Source organism: Podarcis cretensis, assembly GCF_951804945.1.
Source record: "Podarcis cretensis genome assembly, chromosome: 14".
NCBI lineage: Eukaryota > Metazoa > Chordata > Lepidosauria > Squamata > Lacertidae > Podarcis > Podarcis cretensis.
The window spans coordinates 5700587-5712857 of record NC_137183.1 but is presented as its reverse complement, the minus strand read 5'-3'; the positions used below and the strand labels follow the sequence as shown (position 1 = coordinate 5712857).

The 12271-nt window shown below is 46.3% G+C and overlaps 1 long non-coding RNA gene across 1 annotated transcript; it reads right to left on the bottom strand.

Annotated features, from left to right (window-relative positions):
• Positions 1 to 7024: 7024 nt before the first annotated feature.
• Positions 7025 to 10838, bottom strand: LOC307203061. The gene is made up of 3 exons (XR_013833118.1): positions 9553 to 10838; positions 8834 to 9048; positions 7025 to 8702 (listed from the first exon to the last, which is right to left on the bottom strand). It is a non-coding gene; the product is annotated as an uncharacterized lncRNA (long non-coding RNA).
• Positions 10839 to 12271: the final 1433 nt, after the last annotated feature.

Genomic DNA, 12271 nt, shown 5'->3' with positions numbered 1-12271 from the left:
CAGGCGAGCCGCTTTGGTGCAGCTTTTGGATGGCTGGTATTGTTTCGTTCCGTTTTCCTCACAACGACCCTGTGAGGTAGGCCGGGGGCCAGGTCCTTCCACTCTCCCTCTTCGAAGCCAGCATTGCTGTTGCGCAAGGAAAGGAAGCCCACCCCCCAAGCAAAAAGATTTAAGACAACTTACTTGGAATAATAATATATGATTTTAGCAGGAATGATATAAAGGATTTGGGAATAACTGACTGTTAATTGGTGAAAAGGAGGTAAAGTAAAATTACATCATATTAAGACAATTTACAGGACAAAAATTTTAAAAGAGGGAAAGGATTTGCTGAAATAGATAATCGACCTAGAATACAAAAAAGGGAGGTGGGAGGAGGTCAAGGAAACAAGCCAATGAAAGAATAGAAAGGAGATTTGATGCCTTTTCTTTTTTCTAATTTTGTTTTAGTTTAATGGGTTTTATTTTTCTGGTGTTTTTTTTTTTCCTTTTTTATATTGTGGTGTGTTGCTTGGTTTTTGTTTAACGTGGTATGTTCATTTTTTCTTTTTGTAATTCTTGAAACTTTAATAAATATCATTTAAAAAAAAAGATTTAAGACAACTTACAGAGGGATAGAAAAGTCCCCCCCTCCCCGGCCAAAACAAGAAGTGTTCCTTAATATAAAGCCCTCTCGCTTGAAATACAGTGGTACCTCGGGTTAAGTACTTAATTCGTTCCAGAGGTCCGTACTTAACCTGAAACTGCTCTTAACCTGAAGTACCACTTTAGCTAATGGGGCCTCCTGCTGCCGCTGCACCGCCAGAGCACGATTTCTGTTCTCATCCTGAAGCAAAGTTCTTAACCTGAAGCACTATTTCTGGGTTAGCGGAGTCTATAACCTGAAGAGTATGTAACCTGAGATACCACTGTATTTCCCCATACTGTTGATTGGTTCTGCCATAGGTAACACCCCTGAATAATTTGGCCCTCTTCCAAAGCGTTACTGATTGCGATGGCAAAACTTTGCAACCATGGCTAGTAGTCACTGTTTGCCTTCTCCTTCATTGTCTGATCCTCCTTTAAACCCATCCAAGTTGTTAATACACTGCGGTGTCCAGACCAGACTAGGATCCAGGTGTCCAGGGTTCAAGTCCCCTCTTGGCTATCAAGCTCCCTGGCTGACCTTGGACCAGGTTTGGGGCTCTCAGCCTAGCCTACCTCACAGGGTTGTTGTGAGGATAATTTGGAGAGAGGAATTGCATCTTGTACACCACTTTGAGTTCCTTGGAGAAAATACGGAGTTTTCGTGTAATAATACAATAAAGCACCAAGAAAGGCATATAGGTGCACAGACATGTTTTAAAAAGATGCCTGGAGGTGGCAAATGTGGGTGAGCACCCAGGCAGAGAGAAGGTGGCTCCATAATACAATGAAGCCCCCCCCCTTTTTTTAAGAAGATTTAATACACCGTGACCAAATGATGGACCACTAGCCAGCCAACAACACCTGGGCAAACAGGTGAGTTTTAAGGAGATGCCAGAAACTGGACCACAGTCCTGGCCTGCCTTATTTTCTCGATTATCCAGAGGGATGCAAAGCTGGGAGGGTTTGGGGAAACTCTTAAAGAGAGCCTAGATCCAGCTGCCTGAGCCTTCTGCTTGGGGGTAAATGCAGGGCTGGGCCAGATGCTTGGCAGCTGCCTGAAGTCGTCCAGTGTGCCATGGGCCTGGCAGAGAGAGCGTTCCTGGGGCCCAGAGCCCATTGGCTCCAGTCCTTGGCCAGGCTCTGACCTCACAACCAGCTGGGGAATCCTGTGGAATGTTTTGTTTCCTAGGAGGCCAGGTGAGTTCTAGGAGGCTTGGGTCAGTTGAAAGCCAGTTGGATCAGTTAGCAGCCCATAAAGCAGCGACCCTACTTTTGTGGTCTTGAAAACTTTTTGTGGTCTTTCTGGCTCTGAAGATCTTTTTCATAATGTGCCGCTGGTGGCGTAGAAGGTAAAGTCATGGGAAAGGGGGGAGGCATCCTGAAGATTTGTGCCCCCACCACATTCCTAGTTTTTAAAGATGCTCCTTGGTTATTTGACCTTTCTAACTCCCATGCTGTGTTACATGAGCCAGCAATTTTCCCAGGGAGTTTTCTGATGAATTTTCTGAGTTTCCCTTTTTGTCACCATCCAAATTGCAACAGTTGGAGTCCCATTGCAACATCTGGAGGGAACCAGGTTCGGGGAGGCTTGATGGAGAAAACTTCAGGGTAATTTAGCATCATAACACTGGGTGACTGGCCAGGAGTTTATCCTGGCTCTGATCAGGAGTAGCCAGAATCAGCCACTTGCTGTCCAATGTGGAAAGTGGATCAGAAGACCTTGTTAGTCATCTGCAGGAGAGCAGCCCTGGGGATCAGCTCTGCACTCTTTGCAAAATAAGAAGTAACTGGCGGTGCCTTTTGTCTGTTTAAAAAGTTGTTGTGACTTGGCACAGAGTTAGGTGAGTTTTTATTTTTTTTAAATTTTAATTTATATTACAACAATAGTTCAACTATAATTCTAACATTTCGAACCTTGACTTCCTTCCCCCTCTTTCTGTGGTTCCTTATATTTATTGGCTACAAGCGAGGAGCTCTGGCAGGCCATCCTCAAAAGCAGCTTGCAGCAGGCCAGGGCCCTGGAGATTCTTAAAACGAAGCAGCAGAGGGATGCTCGGTTCCGGCGTGTCATCCAAGTAAGCTGTGTGAGAAGAGGAGACTGAGCTCACGGAAGGGGCCTTCTCAGCTGCTGGTTGGACACTGTTCCTGGGGGGCTCTTTTCCCATGCTGGCCCTGAGAAGTAGGATGGGTCCCCAGCAAAGTTCCCAGACTTTTGGGGTCAGTTCCAGTTGTCCTCAGTTTACGGGCTGAGGACTTTCCGACATATGGGCATAAAGTGGGGTTCATCATCAGCCTGCTATCCGAAAGCTGCCACAAGAGAGTCCATTGCTGGCCGATTTTGACACCTTAGGCAACAACTCCAGGCCGTGTCCATGGACCCCGTCAGGACCCAGACTGCCAACTGCCTGATCTGGAAGCTGAAACAGAGAAATCAGTCGGTGGGGAAGTATGCCAGTGAATTTCAGCTGCTAACACAGGAATTGGCTTGGAATCAGGCAGCTCTAGTGGACCAGTTTCAAGAAGGGCTTTCAGACCCAGTTCTAAACAAACTGGCCCCCACAGAGTGCCTGCAAAACCTGATTCACCTGTGCCTCAGGATTGCTCAATGCCTACAACAGTGCCAACAGGACCCATCTGGTGGCACCTTCTCCAGGGGGTGCCGTGCCCCAACCCGCTCCAGAAGTGCCTCCTGCTGAGGAGTCACTGCAAATAGGGGGAATCTGCCCTCATTTGATGGCAGTTGACAATGAAAGGAGATGCAGAGAGGGAGACCAGCCCTGTAGACCTGGGCCATGATCGATTCAGGGGCTATGGCCAACTTCATGGCCATGGATTTTGCAACCTGGCAGGGAATCCCCAGTCACCTCTTGTGGTGGAAACAATTGATGGCCAGCTTTTGGCCTTGGGACTGGTGACTTGGGCAGTGGACAAGCTGCAGCTGCAGGTGGGGACTCATAGTGAGGAGGCGGAGTTTTATTTGGCTTCTGCACTCCATTTCCCCATTGTGTTCGGCCTGGAGTGGTTGGAAGCCCATGATCCCCACATCAGTTGGTCCCAGAGGACAATCAGCTTTGGTGTCCCGGGCTGCATGGGCCATGTCTGTTTGGCCCTAGCAGCCTTGGCAGCAGGAATGGAGAAGGATGGGCTTGCCGACCTGCCTGCTGAGTATGCCGAGTTTGCTGATGTGTTCAGTGAAACAGAAGCAGACCTCTTGCCACCTCATTGACCCTACAACTGTCCTATCAACCTGATTCCTGGGGCTCAAATTCCAGTAACCTGTATCTACCCTTTGTTGGAACCTGAATGGGCCACGTTACACGAGTTCATTATTACCAAGAATCTGCAGAGATGTTTTATATAACCCTCTTTCTCACCAGCTGCTGATTCTGTATGATTTGTGAGTAAGTTGGGGGAGTTGCGGCTTTGCGATGATAACTGGTGTTTAAACCAGGTTACCATCCATAATTGATACTCACTTCCCTTCATTGCTGAAATTTTGGAGCGGCTGTGGGGGGCCACACTATTCACCAAGCTGGACTTGCAGGGAGCCTATAACCTGGTGCACATCTGTGAGGGTAATGGATGGAAGACAGCATTTCGGACACAATATGGGCACTTTGAGTACACCGTAATTCCCTTCAGCCACTGACCAACGTGCCTGGTCTTCCAACATTTCATGAATGATGTGTTCCAGGACCTCCCTGACTGCTTTGTTTACTTTGACAACATCCTGATCCACTCCTCTTCAGCCACTGACCATGAGCAGTATGTATACACCCTGCTGCAGAGATTACAAGAGCATTGCCTGTTCTCCAACCTCTCGTAGTGCGAGTTTGACAAGCCCACCATTGACTTCCTAGGCCATCACATTTCGGCTGATGGCACTGCCATGGACCCTGGCAAGGTGGAGACTATTTTGTTCTGGCAGCCTCCCCATAACCCCAAGGAGGTGCAGCACCTGCTGGGATATGCAAACTACTATTCTTCGTTCACCCTGCACTTTGCTCAGGTGACAGTACCTCTACCGCCCTCCTTTGGAAAAGGGCTGTGTTTGTCTGCGCCGGTGTGGCTCAGGAGGCATTAGACGCCTTGAAGGCTGTGTTTGCTTCACAACCCATCCTTCGGCAACCAGACCCGGCACGGCCGTTTGTGGTGGAAAGTGATGTCTCAGATGTTGCGGTAGGGGCAGTGCTACTGCAGGCCAACCCACAGCCTTCAACGTTCTACCCCTGTGGATACTACTCCCGAAAACTTCAACTGGCAGAGCGGAATTATGACATTTGGGACGAGGAACTATTGGCTGTCGAAGTGGCCTTTGAGATGTGGCATCATTTGTTAGAGGGGGCCCGTTATCTGGTTGAAGATCAGACAGACCATCAGAACCTCCATCAGACCATCTCCAGCCAGCCAAGAAGCTGAATCAGCGCCAGATCCGGTGGTCCCAGTTCTTCAATTTCAATGTCATCTATATTCCCCGCAGCCAGAACCAGCAGGCTGATACCCTGTCTAGGAAGCCGGAGTATGAGCGGTCTGATGATACAGCCACGGTCTTGCCTCCTGTCAGCTTTGCTATGGCCCAAGTTCCTGGGGACTTTCTGTGGGAGCTGCATGAGCAACAACAGCAGGATGCCTATTTGCAGCACCAGCAGCAAGAATTGCCTGAATGGGCTGGACACACTCCTTGCCATTGGACTCTGTACCAGGACGTGCTTCTTTTTTGGTTCCGTTATTATGTGCCTCCTGGTCCACAGCAGGGAATTTTTCTGTGGTTATGCCATGACAGTCTTCCGGCAGGGCACTTCGGACATTTCAAAACTTCATTTGCTGGGACTTTTGGTGGCCTCATCTTTGGGTCAGGGTGGAGCAATATGTGGCCTCCTGCCCAGTCTGTCATCGGACTAAAGACGGTTCTGGCAAGCTGGCAGGACACCTTCTACCTCTACCAATTCCTGAACAGCTCTGGCAGACTGGATGTTATCACGGACCTGCCTCCATCCCAGGGCCACTACCATTTTGGTAGTGGTGGATACCTTGACCAAGATGGTGCATTTTGTCCCTTGCACTGGCCTTCCCTTGGCCAGAGAAACTGCAGACCTCTTCTTGAGGGAGGTTTTTGGCTGCACAGCCTGCTGCAGCATCTGGTGTCCAATAGAGGACCGCAGTTTACTCCCTGCATTGGATGAATGACAGTGGGGCCTTTGCTACTCTTTAAGTGACCTACCTGGGCCACCAATGAAAGGGGATCACTATCTGCCCTATCTTCCACTTAAAATAATTGGATTTTTGAATAAACAGCATATGACACAAATATGTAATCTACCATACTGCCCCCATTCTGGAATATATAAGCATATTGCCCAAATTGATAGATGATCCTATTTTGTGAGGATATGTCTGTGGTGTTAATATTGTCCTCATCTAGGGCAACAGCTTTACTTATTAGGTCATTATCCCCCCCCCCCCCCTTCTCATATTAAAATGCCCACATAACAATACCTCTGTTGTTGGGAATTTTGTCTCAATACATTGTAGAACTTGTTCTAGATCCTGCCAGAGTTGTTTTGCATCATGGTTTATGTGTTTAGGCAGTGCTTTTTTTCTAAAAAAAATGTTTAGGGGTACTCTCATTTTGACTCAAGAAAATCACCATTTTATAGTTCAAATCGGGGAAAATAAATGCAGTAAATGGACAAAAGTATAAAGATTCAGAAAATGTTTAGGGGTACCCCTGCGTACCCCCAGAAAAAAGCACTGTGTTTAGGAGGGATATACAGCGGTACCTTGGGTTACAGACGCTTCAGGTTATAGACGCTTCAGGTTACAGACTCCACTAACCCAGAAATAGTACCTCGGGTTAAGAACTTTGCTTCAGGATCAGAACAGAAATTGCGCAGTGGCAGCAGCAGCGAGAGGCCCCATTAGCTAAAGTGGTACCTCAGGTTAAGAACAGTTTCAGGTTAAGAACAGACCTCCAGAACAAATAAAGTTCTTAACCTGAGGTACCACTGTATACATTTAAGCAGATACATGAATTCATTTTAGGAAGGTTTACTGATACTGTCCGGATATAATCATTATTTGTTAATTTCAGCTCCTTTATATCCATTTGTGTGTTGCAAGAGAGAGGACAGCCACACCGCCACTTCCACATTCGTATTTACCTGTTTTAACTGCTGGGCAGAACACTATTTTAAAGTCTTGTAAATGGATGCTGGTGGTACCTGTTCGCCGAGTTTCTTGTAGGCACAGTAAATCAAATGATTGCATATAAGTAATAAATTCAGGATCAACAAATCTGTTTATCCACCCTGCCAAGTTCCATGACAAGATATGTAGTGAATGCTCAGTGTGGTTTTGTTGTTGTTGTTGTTTAGTCGTTTAGTCGTGTCCGACTCTTCGTGTGCTTTACTTCTAATCTGTCTGATCTAAACAACCTGTGGTGCCCAAAAAACGCTGCTATTGCGAAATTGAGCAGTTTGCATCTTCTCATGCTCTTCAGCATCCATGTCTTATGCTGATTCCAATGGGCTACCCAGTTCGTGTCGTTCTAGATATCTGTTGGCTAGTAATTCTTTGCCAGAGCAAGGATTTTTATTCTGTGTCTAACAGGGATATTTTCAGCCTCTGCCTCAACAGTGATCTTAAAATCAGTTTTTGAATTGTGGCAATTGAATCTGTTCCTTCAAAATTGGGCTGGGTACATGTCCGTAAATGTCTCAATTTAAATGGTAGCTCTAATTTGTCCATAATCCTGTGTTGTTCTTCATCAGGGGGTTTGAGGAAGGAGGATATCAATTCTTCTTCTGCTGTTTCCACCCAGTCAAATTGGTCTGGGGCCAGCTGTTTGGGGATTGGCTTATTCTGGTAGGGAGTCACTTAAATTGTTTGAGTAGACACCTTAATCTTTTTATGGTGGTTCTGCTTTTCTTGGGTTAAATCATCACTCTGATTAGGCTTATTTGACTCTTCTCCGCTCCTGAGTTTGTGATAGATCTTTGCTGCTGTTCAAAAGAAAGGCAGGAAGACATTACTTTTTTAAAGTGCCGGTGGGGAATCACAACTTTCTTGACTAGTTCAAGTCCCTGACCAGTCAAAGTGTCTCTTTCACCTCTGGGGCCAATGTTAGAATATTTTTGGGTAGATAGCTTTATTTAGGTCTTTTGTTAGGTCTAGTATTTCCCATTGACAGTTTGTTGGAAAGGTCAAGCATGTGCTGTTACACTCAGGGGATTGTGGCTGCCCCTCATCTGGCCAGCACAAAACATTTTATTCAAACATTTACAGTGGTTTTTTTATTCATAAAAGAGAGTTTATAGGCTTTAATTAATAATGTTATTATATGGGGGTGGGTTATAGGTTTGTTTATTTTTTGTTCTTGTCATGTATTTTGTGCTTTTATATTGCATTTTTATGTCGTCGACACTCTGTGATCTGTGGATTAAGGGCAGTATGTACCTTTAGTAAACACATTTAATAACTTCCACAAGGTGTGTGTCTCTGCTTTGCCCCCTGCTGTTTGATGGATGAGGTGTTGACAAGCCCTTTTGCAGAGCCCAGCCTCCTACTGACACAGTTTTTTCTATAGAGGCTGCTGTTTCCTAAGGGGATTTAAAATTCAAAGAGCTACTGCCATTTTTCTGTAGTGCTTTCTTGGCATATGGGGCTGTGTTTGTGCTTCTGTATACATGCAAGCATGCACTTATCCCCATGTATTATATTCATGACAAGAGGATGACACAGCCCTCCACAAAGGGTTAATGCATGCCTGTCTTTAATCCTTCTATGGCTTGGAATGCTGTAAACAGCTTCCATGAATGAATATGTGTGTGTGAGAGAGAGAGACAAAGCAGTACAGAAATAATTTTATGAATGAATGAAATGTCCCTCTCTTTTTCTTTCCCTTTCAGCCCAGAGGGTGTCTGGAAGACCCTGAGGGCAAGCAGCTCCTCCTGACTCGCTCCCTTTCCCAGGTCCCCCCTCCCCACGAGGGAAAGGCCAGCTAACACCACAGCCCCACCCCAGGGGATAAGGGGGCAGATTCCACCAGGAGCACCCCCTCAACAGAAGGAGCAGCCCTCATGCCACCCTAATAGAAAGGGCCGTCCCCAAACCCTCTTCACACCAAAAGAAGGAGCAGCCTGCTGCTCAGTCCCCCCAACCCAAGATAGGGGGCAGCCCCCACCCTTTCTGTAAGAGAAGGGGTCACCCCATCCCACCCTCTCAAACCTCCCTTGTCCCAAAAGTGGCGCAGAAGCAGCCAAGCAGCCCACTCAGTCTGTGTGGCATTCGTACAGAGCCCCTGGTCGTCTCACGGACTATTGACCTGTACACCACTAATCCGCTGCCACCAACCAGGTCCTCCCCAGTAAATCACTCACCATATTTTTCGCTCCATAAAACGCTCCTGACCATAACACACACCTAGTTTTTAGAGGAGGAAAACAAGAAAAAAACATTTCTGAACAAAACAGTGGATGTATGATTTTTGTGGTGCAGGCTGTAGCCATGGACATTCTATGTGATCTGATGGTGAATTTGGGGTGACCTAGTGCAAAAATCCTGAGGATCCATGGGCTTTTACCTCCCCCCTCCCAGGCAGCCTGCTTTATCTCTAGCGTCCCTTATCTTCCTCCCTCGCTTTCCGATCAGCTGCTTCCTTTAAACTCCCACTTCCCTCTTTTTTTTTTTTTTAAAAAAAAAAGCATGATCTGCTTTTCGTCCCTGGGCAATTTGGCTCCAGGGAGCACGCATTCGCTCCATAAGACGTACAGACATTTCCCCTTACTTTTTAGGAAGAAAAAAGTGCGTCTTATGGAGCGAAAAATATGGTAGTCTCAGTCAGGTTCTTAAGTTAACAAAGAAGAGTGTAGTTTATTGCAAACACAAATAAACTTCAACTGCATTCAAAACATTGTTACTCTTTACCTTCTTGGTCTTATTTTATCCTGTCTCTAACTCTTCTACCTTCCCTCACACAAGAACCAACCGCACTAACTGTCTATTTCCAACTGTCTGCCAACTGCTTTCTCAACTGCCTTTCCCAGCCAACTAAAACCAACCAACCCAAACGTCGGGCTTAGCCCTTTTATGAACAGGTAGGCTCCGCCTTTGGCTTTTCTATTGGTCTACCTATTAACTCTTTCTCTCCCCCTGTACAGACATTTTAAAAAGAACGGGCAAACACCACAGTTTGTGAGCATTTAGAAAAGAATGCTGTGATTCCTAAGACCCAGCATGGGTTTCTCAAAGACAAGTAATTCCAGACTGTGGCATTTACCCATTCCTTGTGATTTTGTTTGTACGGGGGGGGGGTGGTGGAAATGGTTAATGTAGATTGACCCATGAGAAAGCTCAGAGGCGGAGCCTACCTGGTTTTGAGGCTCAGCCCAGGGGTTTTACCATGGGGAGATAGAGGAGTCAGAGACAGACAGAGCCAGTAAGACGAACATAGCAGTTGTGACAGCTAGAGTGAGAGACAGGGATAGAACTGAGAGAGAAGAGTGTGACAGTGTGAGATAGTGCCACATCTAGTTAAGGGTGCGCATTTGAGAAACCTTTCTGAATATTTTAAAAACTTGTTTGTTCTTCAATAAACTTTAATCTTCGTTGTTGACTTTACAACCTGACTGAGACTCAGTATTTCAGCAGAAGAAACCTGGTTGGTGGCAGCGGAAGAATAAAGCAGTGGTATACAGGTCAATAGTCCGTGAAACGACCGGGGGCTCTGTACGAACGCCACACAGACAAATCTCATTTCCTTTGCTGACGGAGTTACAAGCTTGGTGGATTAAGGGGATGCTGTCGACATAATGTATCTTGATTTCAGTCTATCTTGATTTCAGTTCCTGCCTGGCAGGGCCTTCAGTATTGAGGAGCATTCCTTTACATTAACTTCAGACACGTGAAGTTTTCCCCACCATTTATATCCATGAAGGGAAAAGCTTCAGTTGTAAATTTCCATACACCAAAAGCAGGGCCTCTAGAAAAGAGAGTGCCCCCACTCCTCACATTCTCTCGTTGCCACAAAAGAACTACAATCTCTCCAGAACATTTAATCCATTTTACTTTCTAAAGCACAACATTTTTTTATAAAAATGTGCTTGGACTCGTCACATCTAATTTGACACGACATGTGCATCCTCAAACAGATGTATCAGGCTGAAGACCCTAATTATAACCTTTTACAGGTTATAACCAGTCTCAAGAAGAACGCTTTCCTGGCCATGGCTGACAGCAAGCAGGGCCATAGCTAGGGGGTGGTGAGGTGGGCCCCCACCAGGGATGCAGGCGGGGGGGGGGGGGTGTGTGTGCAAAATCGGCTTAAAAAAACATGTCCATAAATATGTCTATAAATAAAAAGAAAAGGTTTTAAATAGAGGGTGAATTGAATGGGGGGGGGGGTGTTTGGGGGAGAGGCAGAAAGAAGAGCTAATTTGTCTGTGGCTAGGGGTCGCAATCTGGACAGTTCTGCCAGGGGTGCAAGATCACCTAGCTACGGCTCTGCTTAAGAACAGGAGTTTTGTAGCATTTGGGACAGATCTGGAGTCCAAGGAGACTTCTTTTGCAAGCTCTCAAGGAAGGAGGAAGTGGCTGATGGCAACTTGCCTGCTGCAGCATCCCCAGAGTCGGAGCATCTCTACAAATAGAGAAACAAGAGGTTGACATGCAAGAGTAACAGATGTGTATTAAAAAGGTAACCACAGCAACAGCTTCTAAAGTACACTGTATCCCCCGCCCCCTGCAATTTAAGCTCTGTTGAATTGGACCAGGAGACCTCAGTCCAGCATATACATCAGATGCCTCCAGGAAGCTAGAACTCATTTTCAGAGGTGAACCGTCTCTGTACATAGAGGTTTTATCTATCTACCATGGCAAATAATCCAGTAATAGCTGGTGATAGCCACTTTCTATAGGAACCTAAGAAGGGCCCTTCTGGATGAGACCAAAGGCCCACCATCCAGACACCTCCAGGGCACTCACAAGAAACTGAAGGCAACAATGTTCCCCAGCTGTTTATCTCCAATATCAGATAGCCAGATGGCCTCTGGAAATAGAGGCTCCATCAGCTATTGTGGCTAACATTGTAAGAAGCTAAAGGCTTCTAGTCCCACATCCTAGAGCCAGTGTGGTGTAGGAGAGCCAGTGTGGTGTAGTGGTTAAGAGCGGTAGACACGTAATCTGGGGAACCGGGTTTGCATCTCTGCTCCTCCACATGCAGCTGCTGGGTGACCTTGGCCTAGTCACACTTCTCTGAAGTCTCTCAGCCCCACTCACCTCACAGAGTGTTTGTTGTGGGGGAGGAAGGGAAAGGAGAATGTTAGCCGCTTTGAGACTTCTGAAGGGGAGTGAAAGGCGGGATATCAAATCCAAACTCCTCTGCTTCTACTTCTTCTTCTTCTTCTCTTTTCCCATGATGTCCACTTTGATGTCTGTGGAAAGCCCCTGGAATGATGGCATGAAGGCAGTATCCCTCTCCCTAGTAACCTATCAACCATTGTTAATGTAACTAATCCCTTTTTAAAAATTTCAATCACAACTATATAGATGGGAGACACCTGGCTTACTAGCAGTACAGTACATGTGAAAAGGATATATAGGGGTCTTGGTGGACCACAAGCTTAACATGAATCAAAAGTGATACAGC